The sequence below is a fragment of the Squalius cephalus genome (genome assembly GCF_949319135.1).
Source record: "Squalius cephalus genome assembly, chromosome: 4".
Lineage (NCBI taxonomy): Eukaryota > Metazoa > Chordata > Actinopteri > Cypriniformes > Leuciscidae > Squalius > Squalius cephalus.
This window is the reverse complement of record NC_137125.1, coordinates 7,552,814-7,580,520: the sequence shown is the minus strand read 5'-3', so window position 1 is coordinate 7,580,520 and position 27,707 is coordinate 7,552,814. Positions and strand designations below refer to the sequence as shown.

Below are 27,707 nucleotides of genomic sequence, written 5' to 3'. Positions count from 1 at the left end.
TCGTGTTCACTTCAAATCCACAGCGATGAATCAATGTGTATCAATAAGGCAAAAGCACTGCAATTCACTCACACGATAGGGCTGATCAGAGGTCTCCATCCATTCATTACACTCCCGTGGGGAGATATTCAATCCTCAGTTCCTCTTCAGCACACTCTGAAACACATAGCTTCCCCAACAGTCAGATTTACATTCACTGTGTCCTCTTCGAGCTTTTCAAATGTTTGTAAGATGAAATCAATTCACTTATCTTTCTCTCTCTCCCTTCACAGCGCGGATCCAATCGATAAATCAGTCCAGCAGATTCCCACAGACGAACTCTGATCCAGCAGACTTCAATGGGCGGCTTTCACCCCAACGAGGCTTCCCCACAGCCGATTATAACTCCCAATGCGGACAATTTCAACAGGAGACCTTCCCACCCAGACAGCTTCCCCGAGCCAACTTGTGCCCAAAACTGCTCCGAGAGAACCAGCTCCCGTCCGCCGTCAACGCGACCACCATCCACCTCCAACGCTTCTCTCAATGGCTCTTTTATGTTTGATTTGTAAAGCGGAAAGCCTATGTGAAGGCACCAATCAGGAAAGCCTATGTGAAGGCACCAATCAGGCCGGGCAAAATTCCTGCCACGACCCGGAACCGGAGTCGGATGTGTTGCATACAAATCGATCCCTCAGGAAACTCGTGATTCAGAGGAAGGGTTCCGCTCGCTAAGCGCTTTTGTCACCCGTGACATCCCCCCCTGCCAATCGGTTCTAGTCCCTAGAACCGGTGTTCTCAGTTCCATTCGCCATACCTCTCAGGTGGCTGTCCTCGGGTTTCCCGCTGCGATCGTCTAGGTGGTGAGGGTGGCGCCACTCTTACTTCCACCTCAGGGTCCCTCGGGACCACAGCCCACCCTACCATGGGTACCTCTGGGACGGGTGGCACACTCGGGGCCTGGGCTGTTAGCTGCAGGTAGTTCGGACATGGACGGAGCAGGTTTCGATGGAGCACCCGTATCGGTCCTGGTTTCCCTTTTTGGCTTCTCCTTCCAAAGATCCCAAAACAAACTGTACTTTCTGTGCTGCACTCAGTCCCTGTAATCCGGCCAGATACTCCGTCTGGGCCTTCCATTCATGCAAGCCCAACTCCGATCCGGGCCCTCCATAGCGCTGCGCCCAGGGAGCTCCCATGAAGATCGGCATGACTTGCGGACGGGCTACTGGTGCTGCTTCGTCCATCATCGCGTACCTATGGCCGCTACAACTCACGGTGGTAGTCCTGCCGACTACGCCACTTTATGTCACCGGGGCGGACCTCGGATGGATGACCCCTCCGCCCCGGACTTTTAAAACACACCACCACCGCGAGGAGCCGACACCACAGGCCCGCAACAGATGGACGACACAGACACAAGGTAATTTCCAAGGAATGACAATCAGCAATGCTGCATACTTCAGGACTCAGATTCAGAGGAAGGGTTCCGAGGAAGGGTTCCGCTCACTAAGCGCTTTTGTCACCCGTGACAGTACTACAGTCAGATGTCTACTTAAGTAAAAGTACTAAAGTACATGTTTTTAAAAGTACTTGAGTATCAGGAGTACAAGAGTACATTTTCTAAATATTGCATTACTACTGCCACAGTGCTTACATTGGTAAACACAGCAAACACTTGAAGCGAAAACTATCATTAACTTGTTCAGAAAATTGAAATAGTCTGGCGAGGTGAGGCCACGGGTTCGGGATGCAATATTTTTTTTCCCAGGATGGTAGGGGACGACTCATGGATATTCATTAGGGAAGTCATCCCTGATTGGTCTGATGACCTACCCCTAACCCCACCCCTAAACCTTCCCGTCACTGGGGTGAAGACCAATCAGGGATGACTTCCCTAATGAATATTCATGAGTCTTCCCCTACCATCCTGGGAAAAAAATACCCCCGGGATGGACCTGCTGCGTCTTCATCCATTGTTTCGTCCATGGTTTAGTCCAGGGGTCGGCATGTAACTTTGGCCGCGGGCGAAAAAAATTTTTAGCCAGTAGATGGCAGGCCAGCTACACAGAGTAGGCCTATGGATACAAATTAAATATTCTTATATATGCCTATAATCGCGTAATATGATGGGTCCGTCACCGTCCGTGGACCATTCGTTCAATCGTTTTTTCAAATTAAAACCAAAAATAAAAAGATGAAAAACGACTTGTTTTTCCATTATTTATTTCCTGAATTAAAATGAAAAAACTAATAACGACGGGTTTTCTGATTTTCTGATTGTGCTCAGATCAAAAATAGAAAAAAATAATTACTGGATTAGACACATTTTAATTTTGATTTTTAATTTAACACCTATCAAGGAAATCATTTTAAACAGATCAAGTAGGCTACTATTGTGGTAACAGATTACAGCCATTTTAATAAAGGTGTGAATAGCAATCATGCCTCATTCGCTTATAGTCCGAATTTGGAACTTTATTCCTTTTTTTTTATTATTATTCGGGACACACTCATACACACCTAAGGTTTAAGGAGGTCTGTGCGGGATTGTTTTGTTTTCGTCCCGCTCCCAGGTTCTTTATTTCCCGACCTGACAGGTCCGCAAAATTTAGATCTCGTTTCCATAATCTCACATTCAAATGTCTCTAACAAAAAGGAGATTAAGTAGCCTATAATAATTATAAATGCTATACAAAAAAATTGTGTTCGTGTCAATATAAATATTAGGCTATTTTAACATTGTAGCCTACTGTCAGCAGAGAAAAAAAATGCCACAGAAAAAAATTATGAAATATAAATAACATAAATTAAATAGGACAAAGCCTATCACTCAAATTTCTAAGCAACATAAACAAAAATCATATTGCCCTACTGACAAATGAAAGCTATTTTCTGCCGAACTATTTGAAACATCCTTGCAAAAAAAAGAATGTTGTTGACTGACAATGGTTTCCAAACAGCTCCTCAGAGGTGTACAGGGGGTCAGAATTAAGTGCGGATACGCTGTCAAAAGATGTCGGGAGTGGGCTATTGTCAGTCAGACCGCACGCTCCGTCCAAAGTACACCAGGGTTCCGACCGCAACCGTCTTTTGACGCGCGAATGGACACAAAGTGGTCAATTGATAACTAGACGCGGCAGGCGCGAATTTGATGCGCTATTCGCGTCCGGTGTTAACGAACCGTTATACTTTCAAATTTAATCTTGCGCCGCATGATTCCCTACGGGCGTTTTACACAGTGAGTATGCGGCGGTGAAATCGCCGCGCGACTACGGCTTTTCTCAAGTAGTGGAAGAGTTTTGTGCAGCATTTAGGACTTGCAAAATAAATCCGGCGGGCCAGAAAATATTGCTGGCGGGCCAGTTTTGGCCCGCGGGCCGCCAGTTGTCGTTCCCTGGTTTAGTCTCTTATCTATATCTGACCATGGAGTTGACTTTGGCGGAAAGCTGAAGGTGATTGCTGATAGGCTGCCCCAATCAGTGGCGCCTGCACAATCCAATCACATTTGAGAGGGAAACAACAAATTGAGGGATTTCTTTTTTCCTTTTTTATTTTTTTTAGAAGAAGAAACAGGTACTCACAGTTATGGATAGAAAAGTAGTGGAGTAAAGAGTACAATATTTGCCTCTCAAATGTACTTGAGTAAGGTCATGAGTACTCCCCAAAAATGATACTCGAGTAAAGTACAGATCCCTCAAAATTGTACTTAAGTACTGTACTCAAGTAAATGTACTCCGTTACTGTCCGGCTCTGTATTACAGACAATTCAAATTGAGCAGTGTAACATTTGGTTGACTGTATTTTATTTAAATAATGAACAGGCTACGATATCAAGTTCGCAATTCAAGAATATGTTGTGTGTGCGCGAGTGAGGCGGCACGACCACTGGATTCTTTCCTTCCAAGAGAGTAAAATCTTTCTCTCTGTAATTTATGGTCATACAGATAAAAGCAAGACATAATTCATACATTTACACAAGATATTCAGATTTTTGGTAAAATAACGAAAACAAACAATGTCTCTGTTTCCTTTACTAGATCTATGGAGCGCGCCACAATGAACTGAAACTCAGCACGTTTTCATTCGTTTTAAATGTGTAATATTTAAGTAAAATATATTTCAACCTTTTTTTTAGAAGAATCTGCCAAATGTTTATTTTCAAAACAAAACATAAAATAAATAAAAAATAAAAAGGTTTTAGTTTCAGTCAATGAGCACAAAAATACAACAAAATGGTCATGTCAGAGCTTTTTCTTTTTTTCTTTTGTGACATTACACTTTAGTTTTTATCTTGGCCTACTACATTCCAGTGTGTCCACCCTGATTCTTAACCACAACTGGAAGAACTTTAAACAGCTTATTTATGTATTTGTTGCAAATACTGAAACCTGTACTGAAAAAAAGACTATAAGTCAAATTGACTTAAATTTGCCAAGTTTTTGCACAAATATTTTTTAAGTAAATTTCATATGCATATTTTTTAAGTAAATTTCACATATGGAATTAAGTAAACTCTACTTAACTAAATTAAGTGAAAGTAACAAGAAAACAAGTAATTTTAACTTGACTAGTAAAAGGTTAAGCAATATCTACAGTATTTAGTTGAAGTTTCCTTTGTAATACATTTCACTCAAAAACCACACATTTAAAGTGTATGATTTACTTAGAAATATCTAATTAATTAATACAGTCAATAATGTGTGAGGCACCATATCTACATACCCGAAGTTACGCATGATGTAAATGCAGAGACCTCAATACTTAGTAGACAATACACAATGATGGATCGTTTTTGTGTTTGAATGTGTCATTTTGAGTAGAAAATGAACTCCAAATGTCACAAAATGGCAATTTACTTATCCTAACAACAAAAGCAAAGATAAAACAGTGTAAATACAGCTGGAAAACAGTGAAAAATCAACCTCTTTAATTATTCAAGGCCCAGTGCATGTATCAGAAAAGTTGAGTAATTTTACTTAATTTTATAACGTTGATATTTACAGTTTCATTTCTACACGCTTGAACAATTACATTGTTTTTTTTTCTGTAGTATTTTATTGAAAAAACTATTCAAAAATACACACAACCGCTAAAATGTAGACAAAATGCATCTCTACCATGGTTAAATTCAGATATCTATCAACTAATGAAAAAGAGAGATATAGCTTTGAAAAAGTCATTGCTTACAAAAACGCAGACAGATATTATACATTTTAAATCATTAAGAAATAAAGTAATTGGTGCTATGAGGAAGGCAAAAACTACATATTTTGAGCAATTGATTACAGAATCAGGAGGAAATAGCTCATCTCTTTGGAAGTGTATAAATAAACTTTCTAAAAGAGAGGATACACAAAGAAAACCTTTAGTGGAGCTGAACATAAATGGTAGATTAAGTACTGATAGCACTGAAATTGCCAATGAATTTAATAGATATTTTACTCAGTCTGTGGAAGAGCTTGCTATGCGTTTTAAAACTATACAACTACCTCAAAATGTAATAAATGGCACACCCTCATCCTTTCATATTTCTGAGGTTGATGAACATAAGATACTTCAAATTATTAATCAACTGAATAACTCAAGGGCTAAAGATATATTTGGAATGGATACTGCTTTTGAAAAAACATATAGTGCTTGTTTGATAAAGCCCTTGGTAAATCTGATAAATTTATCAATTAGAGAAAATATATTCCCTTCAAATTGGAAAACTAGTATTGTAACTCCAATTTTCAAAGCAGGATCAGCTGATGAGGTTCAGAATTATAGACCAATTTCTATTCTTCCTGCAATTTCAAAAATTCTGGAAAAATTGGTAGCTGAACAACTTATCAATTATTTAGAAAAACATGATTTACTTTATTCTAAACAGTTTGGTTTTAGGCCTAAGTATTCAACAGAAATGGCAAACTGCTATCTCACAGAATTTATTAAGGAATCTTTAGATAAAGGTAATGTAGTAGGTGCAGTGTTTTTAGATCTCAAAAAGGCATTTGATACTGTGAATCATGAAATTCTCCTACACAAATTAAATTTATTTAACTTCACTCAGCAGGCAATGAATTGGTTTAGATCATATTTAGAATCCCGAGATCAGTGTGTTAAAATTAATAATTCAAGATCAGCTTTACGAAATAATAATATGGGTCTCCCTCAAGGGTCAATTTTGGGCCCATTGTTGTTTTCCTTATATGTTAATGATTTTCCAAACTGTTGTAAGCAAACAAAATGTCAGTTATATGCAGATGACACAGTCATTTATGTATCTGCAAAGACTCCAAGTTTAGCTGCAGAAATATTAACAAATGAAATGATTGGTGTGTCACAGTGGTTACAGAACAGTTGTTTGACCCTGAATTGTACAAAAACTGTCTCAATGTGTTTTTCAATTAGAAAGAAGGAAATGAGTGGTTTTATAATTAAGATCAATCAAAAGGAAATTGAAACAGTTAATAATTTTACATATTTAGGTGTTATTTTAGACTCTCATTTGAAATTTGATATGCATGTTAAGAAGCTATGTAGAACAATCAAAACAAATCTGAATTGTTTTTACATGATTAGACCATATATATCCTTGAAAGCAGCCAAGTTATACATGCATGCAATGATTTTTTCACACTTATCTTACTGTGTGACTGTCTGGAGTCAGGTTTCTCAACTGACTATTAAACCTGTTAGATCCCTATATAAACAAACACTAAAAGTTTTGGATAAGAAACCAACCAGATGGCATCACTGTAGCATTTTACAAAAATATAGTTTGCTTAGTTTTTAGAAAATTTTATAAATTCATCTCTTATTAAAATGTTTTTTAAATGTTTAAATAATCTTGCGCCAAAAGTTATATGCAAATTAATATCAAAACAGAGTAGTAAGGGGATCGCTACAAGAGGTGCAACTACGCAGAACTGTATAGCACCACAGAGAAAAACTAAATTTGCACAATCTACATTTTCAGTTCAAGGTACGTTGTTATGGAACAGCTTGCCAGCTGAATTGAAAATGCAAACACAGTTGAATATTTTTCAAACAAAACTGAAAAAGTGGTTCAAACAAAAGCAGATATGTGAACATTGATGGTGGTACATAGTCTTAGTTGTTTATTTTATTTTATTTTATTTCATTTGTTTTTTTTTGTTTTTGTTTTTTTAGCCCAACCAGGGACTGGGGCTGCAAATTAGCCTCCGGCTAGAAGCCTATATGTAGAGCATCGGCTGCATGAAATTGTAGCAATGTTATACTGCATTGTCCCTGTTAAATAAACGAATAAATAAATAAATAAATTTACTTCACCACAAAATCATTTTTATCAGTGTGAGTATTAGATATTTTAATGATCTATAGTTTGTCAAGGTAATAACATTAAATCTAACAAACTATGAACTAATTTAAACAAAGAACAATTCAGTTTGTTGGCGTGCTCGAGAGGTTAACAGAAGAAGGGGCAAGTTATTGTTTGATGTGTGCGAAAGTCAACCTTTTCTCACCTTTCATTCACAAGGCATTCAGTGTAGTTTAAGATTAACCGGTTTTGCCAGTTTTCTCAACCCAGAATTTGGGGGGTTGCTGTCGTCTACACTTGCAATTTAAATTTTTAGGCTCAGCTGTAACTTGTATGTGTTACCTTGTATATTCATTGTTATCATATTATATTATCATACTATTCATCAACATATAGAAATAAAAAGAATACAATGAACAAAGTGTTTAAGATAAGTCTCTGCAATAATATTTCAGCCTGATCTCAAGGCATTCGTGCCAGTCACGAAATGTATACTTTATTGATTCGTGTTCACAGACATTTTCGTGTCACTCAGAACGACTTATTAATGTATTTTTTTCTTTCATCTACTAAGTGCCCATTAAGTCAATTAATATTTTTCAGTCATGTGACCTGTGTGGTGGCCTGAAGGGCAAAACAATGGGCCGAATGGCAGCTGATTATCAGCATGATGAATAAATGATATTAGCATTAACTGCATCCAGAAAGAGAGCAGAGAATGTGACCGATCTAGCGCTAGTTTAAGCACTCTCACAAACAGTCAGTTAAACTCACGGAAGCTGACGACACTGCGACATGAATCTCTTACATCGAATCTGCACTTTGTTGTTTATGACAGGAGAATTCACGAGTTTCAGTCAGACTTCAGACAGAGAGCGTGCACTGAACACAACTCTTCATTTCAGCGATGACTAATCTGAACGCCTCTGATTGGCCGATCACATTCAACAGAAACAGATGATTTGATATAATGTTCAACGCTGCAAAATGAAATCTGACGGATTTCTGTCGTCAGATGGATCGAATAAACATTACATATTTGTAGTTTGTTTAACCAATATTTTATACTTTCTGGGTTTATTTATTTTTCCAAACTTTTCTAGGCCTGGAAATTTCTTTTTTTTTTATTCCATGACTTTTCCAAGTTTTTCATGACCGTACGAACCCTGAATTTAAGACATGTCATCTTATTATTATGAACATAATTTTAAAGTGCATTTACCAAAATTCATCATGAAAGATCTATTGTTGCATGATTGATGTTTGCTTCAGCATTAGATACTGATATATTTTTAGGCTAACTTATTGTTGCACTTCGTCTTTTTGCACGGACACTCAGACATCTTTAAATTTGAACAACAACAGCACTGTGAGTGTGTTTACAAAGCAAGCACATCAAATAATGATCTGCTTTGTACGGGACATGTGAATGTCTTTTATTTATTCCACAAGTTTTGACGCGTATCATCTTGTCTTGTATTCACACTCGAAATCCATATAGTTCCTTTTCACTGTTTATTCTTCCAAGTCAACAAAGAATCACATTTATTGCATACAGCATAATCCTCTTGCTCAGCGATGTCTCCTCAACAACTTATTTGAAGAGATACTATTCTTGTGAGGCAATTTATGCTATATTACAATAATTGGTCTAAAGCTTTTTCTTTGGTCTGCTATGGAGTGAAAACAGTCTCAAAACCTTTCACAAATGCACGCGAGAGATCCACACACACAAAGCAATCCACAAATGCACGCGAGAGATCCACACACACAAAGCAATCCACAAATGCACGTGATTCTCACACACACACACACACAGCGATCCACACACACGGCAATCATGCATTATTGTCCTTACTCGCATTGCTTTGGTCACAACACAATCCACAAATTTGCTTTATCTGGATTTTCAGTCTTATGCATTGGTGTTCTGCCTTAAGAATGCCCCTGAATATGCGCTTTTGTATCTGTGGAATCTTTTGAGACTGTCGTTCCGCGGCCAGGGTAAGGACAATAATGCATGATTGCCATGTGTGTGGATCGCTGTGTGTGTGTGTGTGTGTGTGTGTGTGTGGATCTCTCGCGTGCATTCGTGGATCGCTGTGTGTGTGTGTGAGAATCTCTCACGTGCATTTGTGGATTGCTGTGTGTGTGTGTGTGTGTGTGTGTGCATTTGTGGATTGATCTGTGTGGATCTCTCGCGCATTTGTGGATTGCTGCGTGCACATGTGGATCTCTCGTGTGCATTTGTGGAAGGTTTTGAGATTGTTTTCACTCCATAGTCTGGCTTATAGATACAGTATGTTGTTCCATGTGCCATCTGGTGGATATACTGTGAAGCACAACACATTTATTTAAATAAAAATGAAAACGTGCCGTCATGATTCAGCGACATTCCACTGGACAAATTGCGGCATGTCATGGGAAAAATGGCCACATCTGTATATTTTTGTTTCTATGTTTGTATGTACAGGCAATGATTGTTATTTTCCCCAGCTCTTTTTTGAATGAGCTCCAACAGCGTACATGTCTTCATATTGCCTGTCAATTACGTTACAGTCAGAGTGAATTAAACATTACCTTGCTTGTGATTGTTCTCCAGCTGCTCAGCCAGATTATTCTGGTTTATCTTCTTCAGGGTCTCCACTGTGATTTTCACAGCTTCTTCTGGTTTAAAACACTCCACCATCTTATCAACAATTTTCAACCTATCTGCTTTCTCCATTTCAGATTTTGATATACGCTCATCATGTTTCTTTAAGCGCCACTTAAACTCCTTTAGATCATCTTCACTCAGATCCTTCAGTGAGTTCAGAAGCAGATCTTCAACAGACGCCATCGTCCTTCACAAATTCACACAGATTCACAGCTGCAGGACAAAAAGAAAAAGATCTGAAGTTGTTTCACTTCTAACATTTGGACCTAAGCACTCAAATGTTATTGGGATTATGAAATGAAGCTGTGATCGGATCTGGGGCCTCAGTTTGGCGACACCGATAGTGAGCTGGAGTTAAATGTCTTTTTGGTCACTTTTAGACAGAAAATCTAAAGAAAATTAAACATACAGAAAGATAATACAAATATAATTTCACTCACCAAGCCTGTCACTTGAAGGATCTGCATAGTAAAACTAGGCGTTGTAAGCTCCATATATGGTTATTTCGGGGAGGAGACGCATGTGCGCACAATCTTCCACTGACTGGGATTTATGAAGTGAAGCGTACGAACGGTTTTATAAGTCTGAATATTTTTTAGCGTATGCCATTTTTGGCTTTCTGGCGCACGTACACTTTTAGTAAGGTTCCTACGCACAGTTTTATCAATGAGACCCCTGGACTCTCATTGAACTAATACAAACTCCTTTGTTGAAAAAGCCCTATAATGCTCCTTTTTACAAGATAATATAATAACACAAGATAATATGAGTCTCATGTGTCCCATAGAATGGTTCTGTGAAGTTTCAGCTCGAAATACCCCACAGCTCAATTATTATGCTATTCTGCAAATGCCCACTTTTGAATGGAAGCAAAGACATGATGTTTTTGTGTGTGTGTGTGTGTGTGTGTGTGTGTGTCTCCTTAAATACAAATGAGCTGCTGCTCCCCATCCCCTTTTCCAGAAGTGGGCAGAGCCTTTACAGCTCCTGCCTCAGATACTCCACCAGCAATAAATAAATCTTCTGTTTGGTTTTGATTATCATCTCTGTCGTGGTCATGATGAAATGTTTGTTATTTGCATTTGTTTAAAAAGCCTTGCCTATTTATGATTTTCTGAGCGCAAATACACAAAGTTCACCAATTGGTTATGTCTCTGAACATAATCAGCTGGGAATGAAATCACATATATATCAGTAGATTAGATCTGAGAAAGAGCATTTCTTGGACTCTGCTCACGCTTTCTTGGGCGGGAATTATTTAAATGAGGATGTAATGAGGTTTAAGGGAGTTCAGAAACAATGATATAGAGAATAAATCTTGCTGGAGTGAAAAAGTGCAGACAGCAACATTACACAATAAATAAAGTTGAACATTTAAAAAGGCATAATATGAGCTCTTTAAAAAGTCGATTCCTCACAGAAGAGTCACACAAACACTGACACACAAAAACAGGCAGACGCGCGTCAAGCTCAAAGTGAGGGGATCAGATGTGCAAGCCAAGGTTTGACACAGAATGTTTCTGTGGACAGACTGAATTATGAATAATATACTCTCACATGATCTAAATTATTTATTTAAAATAAAGGTTCTGCGATGAATGTGTGTATTAATAAATAGAGAAATGAGATACTGTCTGATTTGAGAGACATACAGTATGAGGCTTCAGAAAGCTGTGTTGATTAAATCTGCTAAAATTACTGAAAAAGATCAAATAATTGCTTTGAGTTTTGTTAACAATCAAAAATGTTATACACAATGTGTCAGTGCTGTTTGATAAGTCTAGATCACTGTGAATGGATTCATGACATTGTTAAATATATATATGTCAGTATTTTATGAAGTAGTATTTACTAACCATGAATAATGAAGGTGAAGATGAGTCTTGTTCCTCCACTGAACTTGAACTGTCTTGAGCAGAAGTTGATTTAAAACTGCTTTCAGTTCTGAGTTATCATAAAGGACTGTGGAGGGGGAAGTTTTTCTTCAGAAATTAAACCTGTTATACCAGAACTTTTTCATAAAACTAATAGAACCAGTTTTTCAAAAGGACTCATGACATAAGAGTGAAACTATGTGGAGAATCACAGTCTGTCATCAAAAGACCTATGTCACGGTGTGACAAATGAGGGCGGAACTAAAGTTCGCCGCAATTGTGTCCCCTCCGGTATAATAACAAGGAAACACTACCCCCCGTGCAAGTGTATATCTGTTGCCCTGCCAACCGGGATGAGGAAATTGACACCAGGTGTGGGAAATTAATCTAGAGCCATGACGAAGCCATGTGGGCATTGAGAAGGATATAAAAAGCCAGTGAAGAGAGACTGTTGTGTGGTTCTCTCCCGTGAGAAGTCGTTCTATTTGAGTGGTGCAGAGAAGAATTGTGGTGTGCAAAGGGAAGTGCTGCTGGAGGGGACTCGGAGTGTGGAAGAGTTGTGAAAACACACCGTTTGCCTGGAAGGGAGAGAGATAAGTAATCGACCATCGTATCTCGTACCTGCATGTTTCAACACTGAATTTGAGGTGGATTGGAGTGCTTTGATTGTGCTATCTAAATGTCACTGAGTGAATTATACTGATTCATGTTCGATCTCTTACCCTCTTCCCCCGTGTTGGAACGTTGAGGTGAATCCTGTCTATGTCTGTGGAGGAAAACCCTGAAACATCTTTTTCCCAACATTGAAGCTCGTTGCTTGTGGCACGGAGACCCCTGGGTGAGTGCTGGCCTTATCTGCACTTATTTGAAGTGGATTGCAGTGCCTAAATTGACGTTTCCCCCCTCACGTTGCATGTTTGGAGTGAAATTGCCGTGTGTGGAAGATTTATTCTCTCTTGCCGTGCACTCCCCTCGTGCCATGCTGGTCTACTGTCAGTAACTGGAGCTTAATGTCGATTGGTTCCATCTGTTGAGGACTAGAAGGAACAGCATCTGTAAGTCAAACTAACCTTTCTGTTTTGAAGTAGTGGTTCTGACTGTCTTAGAAGAAGCTCTGCTCAGCCTGTTGATTGAGTCTGCTGCAGCACTAAGCCCACCTGCACGGTGTGAAGTTATCTGTCCCCTGTAACACACGTGAGAATTGTTTACTGCTGTTGAAGTTGATTCTGTCTGTTCTAGAGAAGCTCCGCTCAGCCTGCGACTTTGAGTCTGCTACGGCCCCAAGTCTATCTGCATGGTGTGAGCTATCTGTCCCCTGCAACACACGTGAGAACTGTATACTGCTGTCGAAGTTGATTCTGTCTGTTCTAGAGAAGTTCCGCTCAGTCCGCGACTTTGAGTCTGCTATAGCCCCCGGCCCATCTGTATGGTGTGAAGTTATCTGTTCCCGGCAACACACGTGAGAACTGTATACTGCTGTTGAAGTTGATTCTGTCTGTTCTAGAGAAGCTCCACTCAGCCTGCGACTTGAATCTGCTATAGCCCCAGGCCCATCTGCATGGTGTGAAGTTATCTGTCCCCTGCAACACATGTAAGAACTGTATACTGTGGTGAAGTTGATTTTGTCTGTCTTAGAGCAGCTCTGCTCAGCTGCGACTTGGAGTCTGCTACAACCCCAAGTCCATCTGCATGGTGTGAAGTTAGCTGTCCCCTGCAACACACGTGAGTTGTATACTGCTGTTGAAGTTGATTCTGTCTGTCCAGGAGAAGCTCCGCTCGGCCTGCGCCTTTGAGTCTGCTATAGCCCCCGGTCCATCTGCATGGTGTGAAGTCACCTGTCCCCGGCAACACACGTGAGGCCTATATACTGCTGTTGAAGCTGACTCTGTCTGTCCTAACTGTCTGTCCTGGAGAAGCTCCGTTCAGCCTGCTGACTCGAGTCTGCTGCAGCCCCAGAGTCCCAACTGTCTACTCACCTGTGGAAACTCACCTGTCCGTCGTAGGCCTCTGTGAACCTTGCATCAGCGTGGGAAGAGGAACAGCCCCGACTGTCTACTTACCTGTGGAAACTCACCTGTCCGTCGTAGGTCCCTGCGGACCCTGCATCAGTGTGGGAAGAGGAACAGCCCCGACCGCATACTCATCTGTGGAAATCCATTGCTCCATCACAGGCCATTGCGAACCTTGTACCGGCGTGGGAGTGGGCCCGGAGACTGCTGCATTGCCTCGATCCCGGGGAAGAAGAGGAAAGGAAGATTTTAGCTTAGGTTATTCAAATTACTTTTAACTTTAATAAAAAGAACTGTTATTCCCTTGAATTCTGTTTCCGTCTCGTCTCTGACACGTTCCTCAGGGTGGTCCTGGTTCAGGGGTGGGCGCAGTCCGGCTTGGCCCATCCCGACCTGTGACACCTACACAGACATATATGAAATTACAGGCAAAAAGAGACAAACAACACTGAAAATACAGATAAACACAGACAGACATTAAGGCTGCCAGAACCACTGGCATGGCTTGGAAAACACTGGAGTAACTTGAAAAGTTTGACCAACATCACTTTCTCGTCCTGGCCTTTGCACAGTGTTTGCCAAAACTGACGTGCAACGGTGAACAGACTCCACCATTCCAGTAGTAGTTGCACTTTCCCGCATTAAAAAGGTTTTCACTACCAGGGTCCTGTGCATCCAAAGCTGCCATGTAGTTGCTTTTACGTTCACTGAAACGCAAAGGCATTTCTTGCTGGCCTGTGGGCAGGAACCGCATCATTTGCACCTATACTTTCACCCCACAGTTTCGCAAACTCTACATCTGATCGTAGACTTTCAATGCAAGAAGCGCTGCAAATGAGACGAATTGCCGTCATTAGATCCGTTTGTTCAGCTTGCAGCGTCCTATGTGGCACAAAACTTTGTACATCACACAGGCAAGAAATTTGAAAGTGGGTTCTGTAATGGCCTTGTGAAGTCCACCAGCTTCACTTTTTACGTCAGCACCTTTTCTTGTGGTTCAAGCATGTTGTGCGATTTCAAGATGTCCAGTCCATCGTTGATCCAGCAGCCTTTTAAGCTTCTCTCCCTTATACTGTGCAGCTACAGTGGGCTCTCTCAGAGATTTGTATAGTGCATTGCAATTGGCAGAAAAACCTCCAACAGTGCTCTCGGATGAAACTGCATGCACTATAACCAGATGTAATTGATGGTTAAAACAGGGCACTTCTGTTTAATTTGTCTTGAACATGTTTCTGCATGCCTCCTTCCAGTGGCGTGCACAGACCTCTGGGGCGGAGGGACCAAAAAGGGCACTTTTTAAAAAACATTTTTTTTAAATAAATCACCTGTATTAAAAGCAGTACCCGTCTGTCTGTGTTTTTATATATTTTAATGACTTCCTCACAATGGAATATCTCACTCGATGGAGAGCAGCAGTCGGTCAGAGAGCCTCTCTTCATTACCAATGAAAAGATGTCGATACAATTAGAATAACACATCAAACTAAAATAGGGAAATTATGATAATATTACTAAATATTACTTTACCAAACAAAACAGAGAATCAAGTAGGTAATTATGAGGAATTCATGTTTAGTTATGTTGATGTTATAAATTGTATGTATGTATTCATTAAAGTGTTAGCTATCATGAAATCAGTAACACTTTACAATAAGGTTTCATTAGTTAAATTTGTTAACATGAACTAATAATGAACTGCACTTCTACACCATTTATTAATCTTAGTTAATATTAATTTCAGCATTTACTAAAATATTATTAAAATCAAAGGTTGTATTTGTTAACATTGGTTAATGCACTGACTGTGAGATAACATGAACAAACAATTAAAAGTTATATTATTATTAAAGGTACAATATGTAAGATTTTTGCATTAAAATAAGGCCAGTGTTATATATTTTGTTAAGTTGATTACTTACAATATCTCAAATGTTTCCAACTATTTTTAAATCGTGAGAAAATTGCGATTTTAACCAAGGAAACGGGGCGTTAGAGCAGGGGGGAGCTGGGAGTTGCCAGTCAATTGCGTCATATCCGCGTTACCCTCGGTTTCCGCTCGTACTGCATGGAGTCCTGGACAAATGCGGAAGTTGTAGTTGTAGCGTCTATCAAGCAACACACGTTAGCTTGTTTCATGCAGTCGTTATGGAGCACAATTATTCTTTACCGATTGCAGCTGGTTCTGTCGACAAAGCATGCTTAATTTTATATTTTCCAAATGTAGCATTCGGTAATAGTTATGTTTATGTAAGGGAAGTATTATTGCTTTAGATTTGTGTTTAGTTTATTGACATTGTTTATCACGTCTGGTGTTTATGGCCATGTAAATAAATATAGCATGTGTTATACATAAAGATTAATCAGTATTTTGGCAAATGATGTGGGTATGTTCGAATGTACTTTTACAACAATTGTTTAGAACACGTAAAACTGCGTCGCGTTATCACAACAACGAATTCGACATACAGTAACATCTATGATAACCAATTTAGTATTAAACCTTACTTTTTTTGATGTTAATTAATTTTAATGAAATAAAAGTGTGATGAGGTTCAAGAGTCAGGAAGGAAGAAGACAGGGGTCGGCGTGACTGGGACTCGTACTTTATTAAAATAATACAAAACGAACAAAAGTCGTGCACAACGCGCATTCACCGTGGACACCGCGACGGCACAACACAGTTCAAAAATGAGAGCTCGGATCCACCTTTTTTCTTTCTCTGCGTCCAATTTTCTCTCCAGTCTCTCATACGAGTTCTCTCTCTCTCTCTCTCTCTCTCTCTCTCTCTCTCTCTCTCTCTCTCTTAACCTACTTACTCGTCTCGTTTCTCTCTCTCCCGTTACAGACCGCGCTGAACCACGCCCCCCTCGCCACAAAAAAGCATATCATTAAACGCAACTTTACCTCATCCATGAACATGATTTTTCGATTCCCGTCTGACTGAATTACATCCACGGTGGAGTTGAAAACAACAGTTCCCATCATTCCACGCTCCTTCACATCGTCATCAAGCTACGCCGTTGTTGTTGTTTGGAATGTAGCGCCCTCTAGCGGCAAAAAATGTTGCATATTGTACCTTTAACTAAGATTAACAAATAGGCCTACAGTAGCCTAACAAATGTTTTGCTCATGACTAGTTAATGTTAGTTAATATGAATAATAAACAAATGAACCTTATTGTAAAGTGTACTATGAAATCAAAGATATAAATTCCTAACAGTTTAGAGCTGGACATGGACTTTCCTTTCAAAACATTTCCTTTTACTAGATGTATTTCCCCAAGCTAATAACACCTGCTATGGCCTTGGATAAAAACGAATGACATTGTCAGACTCAGAATGCGGCTGAAATTGAGTTATACTTTTATGATTGTTAAGCATAACTCACAAGTTGCCGCAACTTTTACAGTAGCATGGTAGGATAAATGTAACTTTTCCGTATTAGCTTAATGAAGACTCGCGGCGAACTGCTGCGTATATATATAAACTCAGCCTACCACTTCACCTCCGCCAAATGCTTCCGCCAAAAAAAAAAAAAAATCATATTATTATTGTTAGTGGCAATAGTGTATAAGTCTATTGTTATTTACTATAATATTTATTTTAATAATTATTACTATTTACATTTATCAGAGAGGGGCACAATACATTTTGAGACAAAAGGGGCAGGGGCTTGAGCATATTGGAAGACCGAAGTGTGTGAGCATTCAGATATTTTTTTCCTGAATTACGCTGTGTGTGAAGTGTGCTAAAAAATACATAAATAAATAAATAAAAACGTTTTTTACGTTCCCTTATCTTCTCTGAAAAGCGTTCCGTACATTCAGCTGACATAAAAACACTTTCAATAAACAAAACAAAACATATCCAGTGATGAAATGTTTTCTGTGTTGACAAATCTTGTGCGATGTCCTAAACTGCCGGGATAATCACACAACACGTAGACGTCCGCTAATGACTCGTCCGATTCGCAAACTAATGACTCCTTTGAACCGATTCACTTTAATGAATGTTTAAAACAACTGATCTGTCCAACACTGAACTCACGAGACGTCTGAATCGGTGTATAACAAATCGGTAACACCTTACAGTAATGTTCCATTTATTAAACTCTTGTTAACTACATTAGTTAACATTAACTGGGACATTCTACCAGAAACGTACATTATCTGTCCTTGAATTGTTAAGTATTTAATCCCAAAATTTCTAAAACTGGCTCATAGTTTATTTCTGTGAGTTGTTCTGTAAAGGAATATGTCATTCATTAGGTTCTCAGATATTTTTTTCTTTATTAAAAACACTTTTGAAAATTAGAAAATCCTGTCCATGTCCTTGTCCTCAGCCAAATTGGAGCTACAGTTTTGATATGCTACAAACTGTTATTTAGAAAAAAAAACTCCATCAATAACAAGTTTAAGCTGTTATCATTCACATCAACTGATCAAAAAACATGAAATTATATATAAATTCTACAAATAAATTCTATTTTACAACTGTCCCCATGTTTTGGTCAGTCCTGTCACGTTTACATAAAACTCTACATAAAATGTGTGAAATAGGCCTTTAAGGGTGTCACTCAGAGGAAGTGACATAATTTGACCCAGGTGAAGCTTACATTTGTAGCGGGGCAGACGGAGGTGGTATCACAGATTTCAAATATAAGGAATTGCGACTACGCCACCCTGGGAATTTCACCCAGGGAAATATGAATGACACTTAAATTGTTATTAGGTCACACAGGTTCGACTCTCTTAAAAAGGTAGGCAGAGACGTGGGTATCAAAAATACAAAATCTTTATTAATATAAAGTTTAATTTAGAGCAAGGAGATAAATCACATTAAAATGCAACCATTGTACAAGACAGTGTCTGAAGACTGGAAAGAGAGGTATATGGCTGACAAAGTTTCAAAATAATAAAATCACAAACACATACACAACACACTTCACTAATACTTACACAACTTACAAAAACAAAAACTACACAGACTTACAGGGCTGAGGTACACCACAGGAGAAGTGATCACTAAACTAGTTAGCCGAAAGCACACACACTCACACAATCACCGTGCACTTCAGATCACACCACAACACTTCAAAAGTGTCACACGGCAAACGTTCGGAGCACCACCACCACAAGAGATCCTTCACCCGTGGGACCCCAGCGCCTGAAAGTAGATCAAAATTAATAAACAAACTTCAAAAATAACAATCAACCACAATTTGATAGAAATCACAACGTAATCATAAAGCAGATACTCATAACAGTGATATACAGAGATTTAAACAAAATAAAACAAATTAACTCAATTCGCACAACAGGGGAGACAGGCTCGCACCGAGCAAGCAGATGGTTTTGGTGCTCCTGTTATGAACACAGGTGAGCGTCAACCTCAAAATTCAGGACACAGTAAACTATCAGTCAAACCAGACAGCACCAAGAGTGAACGCCACAGGTGTAACCGGAAAGCAGCAATCCCTTCTCTTTGCAGAAATATATGATGTTCTTGTAATATGGCAGCAAGGGATCGACAAGATTACAATGGCTATTTATAGCGTCAGTAGAGAAAATGATCGCCCGGACGAGAGGGAAAATCCAAAAGAAGATGATCTAACCACCCATGGTGTTTATCCTTTCGTCGCACAGACGCTCTGAATTTGTGCACTCAGCTGGGGCACAGAGACACTGATTGCAAAGCAAGCACACGAATGCACCCACTAAGACGACGCCACGGACAAGGCAGAGAGAAAAGACAGGCTACAGCCACTGTCAACAACAAATCAGGAGGCGGAGTCGGACGTGACGCATGCCAGGCTACAGCCAACCAGCTCTTAAATAGGGTGGATTATCTGCTGATAGGTGCTCACTAATGTCAATCATCTCATTCATTCGGTTACACATTGATCAAGGCTGAATTCTGTCATTTAATTTTATGATTTTAAGCTTGTTTTTGTATGTTTTTTTTCAGGCCCTGTCACGGTAAAATATTCCGGAAAATGTTTCAAATCCAAAACATGTCTAAAAAGGTTACTGAAATTCCTTGCTTGCATGTTAACAGTTTTTATGCTAGCATGCTAGCAGGCTGAGTAATGGCAGTTTAAAATGGCCAACCGTCAGGCCCTGTCACATTCCTGTGTGACACGGCCTTACAAATTAATGTTATTGTTCTTTTTTATTACATTTATTGCATATATTATGTATTTAATGCATGCAATGTTAAAATGAAGGCCCAGGTGCTTGATTTTTATACAACTGTGGCCATGGAAGTGATTTAAACACCTGAATTCAATTATTTGGAGGGCTGTCCCAATACTTTTGGCAATATTATGTATGTCCTTGGCTGAATTTTACCATAGTCTAATATTACATTAACATTAAAATTATAATAATAATTTAAAAAAGAAATGGCAATCAAAACTTAAATAAAGAACACAAAACATAACTTTTTATGCATCATCAAAATCCATAAAGTCAGGCCTGTCACAGTACCGTCAGTCCTGTCACACAGGAAATTATGATAAAAGTGTACTATTTGAGAAAATATTTTTTAATTAATCTCTTTAAGTGTGTAGATGAAGGTGGGGGTATATATCCAGAACAATGTTTTTGTAAAAATCTCCTATGTAAAGGTAGTTATTTTACAATATGAGTGCCTGGTGGGTATTCTGTGATTTTGTGTACTACAGTTGACCGAAAAGTTACTTATATTTCTTAAAGGAATTATAATACCATGTTAGATACAATCAGGGACACGTGATCAATAAGAAAATGCTATTTGTATCAAAGAAATTCATTAGGAAACCATTCTAACAAATACAAATTTGTCTGTGACAGGGCCTGACATTTTAGGGGTGAAATACGTATAAAAATGTATTTTATTTAATCATAAAAACATGCTGAGATGACATGATATGTGTTTCTCATAGTTTAACATGTCCTCCATATGTCTCAACGTTCAGATTTAAGAAAAATATATTTTTCCCCCCAAGATTTTTTACAAGTGGAAATGTACACTCACCTAAAGGATTATTAGGAATTATTAGGAATTATTAGGAATATTATTAGCCTACATTATTTAAATCAAAAGTTGTATACATTAGGTAGCCTAATGCACTGTGTGAAGTAACATCATAAAAATACAGCTGTTCATTATTTGTTCAACTAAGATTAACAAAGATTAATAAATACAGTAACAAATGTATTGCTCATGGTTCATGTTAGTTAGCCTAATACATTAACTAATGTAAACAAATCAAACCACATTTAACACCTCTTAAAATGAGAATGTAAGTGTGCTTACCCCATTTTTTTAGTAAGAGTGGTTAGCAAGATTTAACCTTAATAAACTACTGTATTTTCAGGTTATCTATATGACAATGTGTAGAAAAATTACCAAAACAATATTTTAGTTTAAGCTGTTTGTGGTAAATGCAGTTGGGTTGTTGAGGTCAAAACTCTAAATAAGCTGTGAATCAAATAAACATATTATAAATAATGTTATGTCATTTTTTACTCTTACACTGTTTGGATTTTGTGAAGGTGTGAATCATTTTTGATTAATATTTAATATAATAAAGTTCTGTGTAATGAATTATTAACGAAAGAACATGGAAAATGTTCCTTATATGTCATTCTACATGATGCACTCAGACTAGCGGTTCTGAAGTCCGACTGCTTGCGGGAAGAAACTGTTTTTGAGTCTGGATGTTCTGGCCTGGATCCTCCCAGATGAGAGGGGCTTTAGCCAGATGTGGGAAGGGTGAGAGGAATCCTTCATGATGGAGGTTGCCTTTTTCACACACCTCCCCTGTGTCTCAATGTCCATATCCATCCTAAACAGTGTGTGAGATTAAAATAAGTGTGTCACAAAGTATAGTGTGTTGAAAAGAGTATGCCAGAAGTACCCGCATACTATTCCCGGTGGATTCGAGTGTGGATCCGAGCTCACTATAACAGCTAATATTACCCACAACCCACTGTGCTATTTTGTGTCTTTCTCTGCATTTAATAGCACCTGTTGGCAAACAGAGAGTAAATAAGCCACGCTCATACAATCTCCAACACAGTCACAATCATTTACAAATACATTTTTATAATCCCACATCACAAAGTATGTTTTACAAACTAAGAAACAGCTTAAATTCAAAACATTTAATCAAATATCAGCAATATTATTCAATGGTTCATTGAGCCACGAGACAACCTCGGCTCGTCAGGAAGTGAACAGAGCGCCAGAACCAGTATATACTCTTGAAGAGACAATGCGCTGCTTTAAGACATCTTGAAAAATCATATACTCAAAACAAGATGAAATAATCCATACAGTCATATCAAAGAAGCTAAATTACATTTAAATTCGACAGAAAAAGAGGATTTTGACTGAAAATAACACAATCAAAATAACCCTGTTCTTTTCTATTTATCCAGTGGCATGTATTCCCAGTGTGTTTGTGGACTTGTGTTATTCCGTCTTTTGCCTTGTTTAATAATTCTTTGTCATTTTTCATATTGATTAGTTTCACCAGGTGTTTCATTTACCACGCACCCTTGTTATCTTGTTAAGCTAGTCTTCCCTGTGTATATAGTGCTTGTGTTACACTTGTGTTTTGTTAGTCGTTGTAGGTGTTGTGTGGTGTTTTCTAGCATGTTTGTTGTTCCTAGTGTTTCTCTATGTTTTTTAGTAAAGTATTCCTGCGATTAGCTCCACTTCCCTGCTCATTTACACCTTCGTGACATCCAGAAAATGCTGTTAAAGGTGACACACGCATCAGTCATGTTGTAGGAATGTGCAAACGGCTGGAGGGATGTTTCTCTCATAGTTGGAAATGATAAAAGAACATGAATAAACACTGAATAAAGAACAGAGAGAACTTAACCTGTCAGAACATGATCTGATCACAGAGTGTTCAACACGATGAGGCTCTAAACAGCAAATGATGGGAAGGACACTGGAACAGCAGAGGGATCTGTCTCCAATTCTCTCAGAGAACACGACATCTGTGGGACATTGATGTCCTCGAGTCAGTGAACAAGGCATTGAAGCCTCTTTAGGAGATTACAGATGAACCTCTGAATCCTCTGACCAAGCAATCGTTGAAACAGAATTTAACAGACACTGTTCTTGTGGGGAATTCATAAAACCAATGTTCCCCACTTTAGTAAAAGTATCTGTGTGTGTCTGGCACTAGCACACCCTCTGAAAGACTTCACAACACCTCAGGCAATGTAGTTACATGTCCACACACATCTCTGAAACCAAGTGGGTTTTTTAATGCAACAAAAAATATACAAAGATTTGTACATACATATCTGTACACACCTCACAACAAGTAGAAAATAACATACATAAGAATATGTCAAATAAAGTAGGTCATGCCAGGGGTCAAATTACAACAATTTAAAGTAACAAAAAGCTTCATAAGTAATAAAAAAGTAGTAAAGTAATAATTTATTTAATGTAGTACCATATTGTTTAATCTCTTTTATAAAACGTTCAAAACAATTAAATTCTTAATTTGGTCACAAAAATCATTATGTTTCAATAGACTATTATTTAACTTTCAATATCCTCGTTTAACTCTACTTGAATGACAAATTAACACATTCATTTTAATAGATATGCCTATGTGATCTGTTAAAACTGATGGTTCAATAGTAACAAATTCAACTCTCTCTTTTATATGTTCTGAAATGAGCCAAAAATCAAAATGCGATTGTTGAGATCTGTCCCTATTACTGAGATGGTCCTCACTGCAGAACACAAAATCCAGGGGGAGGAGTTGGATCCAGATCCAACTCCTCCCACCTTACATACCTAAACCTACCAATCTCTGCCCCCTGATCCCTAAACCCACCCCTAAACCTACCAATCTCCACCCCTTATATCTGGATCTCGTGCACTGCAGTGAGGTGCTACTGCTATTACTCCATGTATACAAATGTGACTGTGGATTTTTATACCTCCATATGTCAATTATGTTCAGTCGTAAACAAACATTGCTTAATGCACTTGCCATATTGTCAATTCTAGGTGGCAATTGATCTTGTTTTCCATCAAACACCGGATTAAACCCAAATTACTTCAGCTGAGGGGAATTTTGAATGTAAATGATTAATATGGCCTTCAATATCTTGAAATATTAACTTCATTAATTGTTTTTTTTTGTTTTTTATTATTGGTGGCATATATATTTATAATAATATCTTTAGCTTGGTTTAAAGTAGAGCAATCCAATGACCTTGATCATCTGTTTTGTGACTTATCTTCCCTGAAAACCTGTCCTGTAAAATAGCGACACCTGCTGTCCTGTTTGAGGCACCAAAAGAAAACCAAATGTCAGATCCACACTGATTCTTCCAAAAGAGCACATCATCTTTGCAGGCGTGGGTTTCTTGAATAACACAAAAATCTGCTTCTTTTCCTTTACAAAGCAAAAACAGAGCTTTTCTTTTTAGCATGTCTCGTATACCCCTAGCATTAACAGAAAATATTGTTATTGACATAGACTCGAACAAGAAGGAAAAACACCTAAAAGAACAATTATGTGAAAACAGTGAGCAAATTAAAGCGTAACTCTCGCCAAAATGCAACCTAGGCTCTTTTTGTGAATCTACCCGAGGCAAACTTTAGTTTAAAGCTTAATTAGGATGGAAACGCGACTTTTAAATTTGACTGTATTTTCGATTTCAAATTGAAATGTCAAATTGCCTTTTGAATGGGAGTACTTGGGGCACTACTATATATATATATATATATATAATTAATTGTAACGGATTATAATTAATTGTAAATATTTTAATTATTTTTAGAATTGACTGTAGCAAAGTTAATAGTACAATTATTTAATCAGTTCATCCAATGAACAGAAAGCATAATCAATTATTAATTCTAGGAAATATACTTATACTCTAGGATATATACTAAATATATCTTCCTGGACAAGAAAGAATAACCTTTTCCAACTAAAGTAAATATAGCACTAGCAGGGTAATAGCATAGGAATCACTAGATCAAGATGTTTCAGTGACTTCGATATGTGGCAAACACAGAGATAATAAGCGGATATAATGGCGGATATAAAGCGTGGATATAATGGTTTAATAAATTAAACTACGGTAGGCTACACACACAACTAAACTAAGCAAAGATTGTATACAGAATCAAGAAAGTAACGAAAAGTGAAGAAAGAGACACAACCTACGAGAAACATCAGAGGATCAGGGTCACCTTGAAGGGGCACAGTAACTGACAAACGCATCTTAACCATGGTTACACTGAAATAATGATTTGGCTCAAAACCTTACATTTTATACCCCATGCATGGTCAGTAATATTATCCCAGTGACTCCAGCAACAGCATATGCACTGAGCAACATATCAATACTCTTCGCAAATGTATTTTTCTCTAAAGGTTCTGTTCAACACATTTCATATTGTGTCTAGATAATGATCGCTTTATCCTAGCAACTCTAACGTTATTTGTTATAGCTTGCACAAAAAGGCCGTGCCAGCTTATGTCTCTGAAAGGGCTAACATTTCATAATTACATACTCTGTGATCAGGGGCGTCATGCAAGCCAAAATTCTGGGGGGGGCACAATCTGAGACGTTGCAATTGTTTTCTGACGGGTGATATGGATCATGTTAGGAGGGGTCAGGGGTCAGGGTTTCTCCCCCTGAATTTTTTTTAATTCTGGCTGCTAAACATACCATTTCAATGCAGTTTGGGAGGGACAGAAATACCTTAACAGAGCTAGCAGCAACCCTCCTCTATCTGAGGACTAAGTTAAAGTAAGTAGTATATATGGGGGACCTTGTGTCAAAATGATTTACGACTTTGACCTTTGACCTTTGTGACAGGTTGAACTTCCTGTGACCTTTTATGATTGATGGGTTGAACTTCCTGAATGGGATTATGGGATTAACCTATTGACCTCTCCCACGCATCGATCATGTTGTATGACAGGTGGTTAATCCGTTTTAAACCTAGTTAGTCCTAAATCATAGTTTTGAAGGATAGTTTTGACGGAAGGAAATAAAACAGATGTTGTTTTGGCGGATAGTTTTGAAGGATAGTTTTGACGGATAGTTTTGCCGGTGTCATGTTATACGGATGTGTGTGTGTGTGTGTGACAGACAACAAGCTTTGTGTCATATGTGTGTGTGTGAAGAAGGGTTATATAGGACATGTTGTGCGGATGTATGTGTGTGTTATATAGGACATGTGTCACAGATGCCTTCGGCATCCCCCTCCCACCTTTGCATTCCTGAGCATCGGGCACTGAACATCTGAACATTTGCTGTTCGGTCACTGTGAAACTGTGAAGCGTATGCCACACAAAAACATTCTATCCTTTATATCATTTATATAATATAAATGATATAATATAAATGATATAATCTAAAAACAATTAACATAAAGTTGAAAACATAACATTCTTTATATTCTATCCTTTATATAATTTATATAATATACTAAAGCAATTTAACTAAGGTTGAAAAATATTCTGTGCTTTTAAAAGAATATAAAATAAAAAAGCCTACTAAAACCAATTGTTTTAGTTTTAGAAAAAAAATTACATAAACATTCCATCCTTTATATCCTTTATATAATATACATAATCTAAAGCAATTTAACTAAGGTTGAAAAAATATTCTGTTCTTTTTAAAAGTATATAATGAAATGCTTACACAATATATCTTACTAAAAAGTATATAATGGAATGCTTACACAATATATGTTTGTATACATGTTTGTAAGTCTGGACGGTCTCTGACTTCAGTGATCAAGATATCAGTGGCTGAAATTATTTCAAAGTTTAAAAATGTTTTAAAGTTGTAATAGAGTTGTTAAATTATTAAAAGTGGTAAAAATACTCCTTTCCTGAATGAGCTTACCCCTGTCTCAAAACATAGGGAGCCGTGCGCGTGCCTGCATGCGCGCCCCTTCTCCGTCTGAGCTCTGACCCCCTCCTTTGCATACCAATCTCGCACTAACAAAAGTTGAAAAACATGCCTTTAAAAGTGTATAATATAAAATAAAATAATTTTACTAAGGTTGAAAAAAATATTCTGTTCTTTTTAAAATAAAAAGCTTACTAAAACCAATTCATTCAGCTGAATAAATTAAATCATCTTACCTTATTTTAGAAAGTTGATGTATACCATTGATGTCCACAAAAATGTAATGTATGAATGGATTCAAAATTGTTTTACACAACTGAATTCACATAGTCATTCCTGAATGTCTCTCAAAGCACCGTCTCAAAACATAGGGAGCACGCCTCTAATGTATGTGCGTCAAAAGTAAAACACACTTGTTTGTGTGTGTGTGTGTGTGTGTGTGTGTGTGTGTGTGTGTGTGCTCTGACATATGAAACAGGACCCCACTCCACATTCCTGAGCCCAGTGAAAGTGTAAAGCCAGTAAAGTATATCTCATTTAAAGTGAGAATAATGTTTTATATTTCACAAATAACATAATATAAATATATTACAAAAATATACTGAAATGCTTGTAAAAAGAATAAAATTCATCTTACATGTTTAGAGTTACATGTTCAAGAAGGTCTTAAGAGACATAAATCACAGAGTGGTTCTCTCTCACACCAGCGTCTCTGACTCAGAGGAGTGTATTCAGTGATGGGATGAGACATTTTGAATGCTGTGTTGGGGCTAAATTGATTTCAAAGTTTAAATGACATCTTTTAAAAATAAAATTTAAATAAATTATTAAAAGTCTTAATAAAAACAAATATTCTACAACGATGGTCTGTGGAAAAATTCGACTTGAACTTAAAGTATATATTTTTTTATCATGGGTATGTAAAATAATTTGAAGCGTCACAAGTCGAATATTCTACAACGATGGTCTGTGGAAAAATTCGACTTGAACTTAAAGTATATATT

The 27,707-nt window shown here is 37.9% G+C and overlaps 1 protein-coding gene across 1 annotated transcript in view; it reads right to left on the bottom strand.

The window, feature by feature from the left end:
* The window catches only part of LOC307157252 (protein NLRC3-like), a 107,865-nt gene extending 95,971 nt beyond the window's left edge, over positions 1 to 11,894 (bottom strand). The window contains exons 1-2 of the mRNA XM_079869119.1: positions 11,777 to 11,894; positions 9,845 to 10,133 (exon numbers count right to left, since the gene is read on the bottom strand). The gene's annotated coding sequence lies outside the window, so the exon portion shown is untranslated. The remainder of the gene's footprint in view (positions 1 to 9,844; positions 10,134 to 11,776) is intronic.
* Between the last annotated feature and the right edge of the window lie 15,813 nt (positions 11,895 to 27,707).